Source organism: Aplysia californica, unplaced genomic scaffold, assembly GCF_000002075.1.
Source record: "Aplysia californica isolate F4 #8 unplaced genomic scaffold, AplCal3.0 scaffold00288, whole genome shotgun sequence".
NCBI classification, from domain to species: Eukaryota; Metazoa; Mollusca; class Gastropoda; order Aplysiida; family Aplysiidae; genus Aplysia; species Aplysia californica.
This window is the reverse complement of record NW_004797558.1, coordinates 204,362-206,689: the sequence shown is the minus strand read 5'-3', so window position 1 is coordinate 206,689 and position 2,328 is coordinate 204,362. Positions and strand designations below refer to the sequence as shown.

Below are 2,328 nucleotides of genomic sequence, written 5' to 3'. Positions count from 1 at the left end.
GTTAAGTGACCTAATTTGTGTCGATGTGGGCGTAAAAGATTAATCAGCTTACTTCGTGAATAGTCATTAGTAATCAGGACAGTTTGCGGAAACTGGTCGACAAGTGCCGGAAACGGTTTTCCCCACGGGCGGAGGTTTGAGTTTTGTCCTGGGTGGTTAATCGGGTCGATTGGCTTCCTTTTTAATGGTGCACGAACCGATAAACACACTGCAAGAGTACTTGTATAATGAACCCCACAGTCACGTCCGTATTCCTGTTGGCTACTATCGTTTCTTCTGTTTTCTTTTCTTTTTCTTTTTTCCTTTTCTTGTATTGTTTCATGGTGCTTGAGTTGGCAGGGTCGGCGGTAGTTTGGATATCTGACGTGGATGAATGAAATCGTAAATGTTTTACGTCCCCATCGAAACATTTGGATCATTTAGAAGCGCTTATATGACCCATCTTGGCTGCAAGTGCCGTACAACTCTTACTGAAACTAAACCAAGATCAATTAAAAGTTAGGCTTCTTCGACGTTTCTTGTCCTGCTGGGCGGGTGGTTGGAGGGCCACTGGTAAGTTTGTCCTACTTCTTTACTTTCCCTCTTTTGTTTCTGTCTGTCTCTATTACTTTTTCCCTGCACTATGACCATTATTGTGTTGATGTACTTCTCTCCCCGTGGGTGGGTGGCGGGTGGTCTGGTGTAGTTTGCTCGTTCTTTCCTATCAAACACCTATCATCTTTATCTACCCTCCTTCTTTTTTTATGTTTGTTACTCGCTTGTAACCCCTCTAATCTTCTGGCGCTCATAAGACCTTATGCAGTTGCGAGCGCCGTAAAACCTCTACTAAAACAAACAAACCCCTTTTGTATTATGATGACTTTGTCCGAGATGTCAACCTGCCTAAGACAACCATTTTTCTCCTCGATAATATGTGGCTGTGTTGGACAATTTCGACTGTATTTGTAGTCCCCAAGTGCCGGATTTTTATACACGTATGTTTTGCTAAAAAAAAATGATGGTTAAAAATTCATGTAGCTCTATTCTGTATCAGCTGTATATGAGTCCTGTGATCACATGTTGGTTATGAATGCTAGTACATAAAAGTCTTGGGACATAAAAAGTGCTCACGTTCTTCTTTGTTTTTTCTTCTCATTTGTCTCTCCCTCTCTCACTTTATCTCCCTAGCTCCCAGTCTCTCTGCCTCTATCTCTCTATCCTTCCATCTACCCATCCATCCATCCATCCATCCATCCATCAAGCAAGCAAGCGATGGTAAAACGATTTTAACTCACAACTGTCAAACTGAAACTCAAAATGTACCATCACACAGGCATTCTTCTTTTTTCTTATCCTCCTCCGTGTCTACCATCTTCTGTACCCTCATCAATGATTCCCTGAATCTCTCCATCCTAATACCCCCCCCCCCCTTTCCACTACCCCCGTTTTTCCCCGCCACCCTGTTCCTGATATCCTCGCGTGCGCCCTCTTTTAAAATAAGTAGGTTTGCTGATGTTGCCCCCATTTTTTTTCACACCACACCACGCGGCGCCCACCAGCACCAGCCGTACGACATACGCTCCTACAACATTCTGCTCTGTTCACTGTTCACTTCTGTGTCCTACCGGCACCCGCCTCGCTCGCACTCGCCCGCCGCCTCACCGAACGACGGACTTGATTTCTGTGTGGTTGTGGCGAGAACGAGCTAAAGAACGGGCTAAGTGTTGAGATCCATCCATCCGTAAGTGCTCTCTCGGGTCCTAGGTGCGATTTTCGCGAAAGTTTCCAACGTACAGAGATAAATTCGGCATTCTCCTCCAAGCCTACAACGGCCAGCTACTGTTGGTACTTTTAACTACTGACTGGCGGCGCCTTTTGTGATCTATTTCAAGCGCGGGTTGATGAGGGTTAAATTCTGGCGTCTTGGCGTCGGCCGGGGAGATATGCCACCCATTATTTCTCTGTTCGTTCTCGGACTGTCGAACGGCGTTGTTGTTGCTTAGTGGTTGGAAGTGCCCAGAGAATACACATAATAATTTATAGTCATTTAACACTATTGTGGAGGTGTTTTTGTTGAAGACCTTATTGTGGTATACGGTGTGCATTCTGAAAGGTCTGGATAAATTGTCTACGAAAATCCAGTGCACGTATGTTGGTTTAAATATGTTCTCATTTTTTTTTGCTTTTTTGTTGTTATACTGTTACTAGTGTTGCTATTATTACTCGTAATTTGAGTACTATTGCTATTTTTATTGTTATTTCTATAGTTGTATTCTTCACATTGCCCCTGCTCAGTTCATGAGGATATAAAATATGTTGTTGTTATCGTTATTATTATTATTATTATTA

General features: G+C 43.3%; 1 protein-coding gene across 1 annotated transcript in view; it reads left to right on the top strand.

Moving 5' to 3' along the window:
• The window catches only part of LOC101854647 (ankyrin repeat and sterile alpha motif domain-containing protein 1B), a gene marked incomplete in the record, with an annotated part of 155,677 nt that overhangs the window by 74,346 nt on the left and 79,003 nt on the right, over positions 1-2,328 (top strand).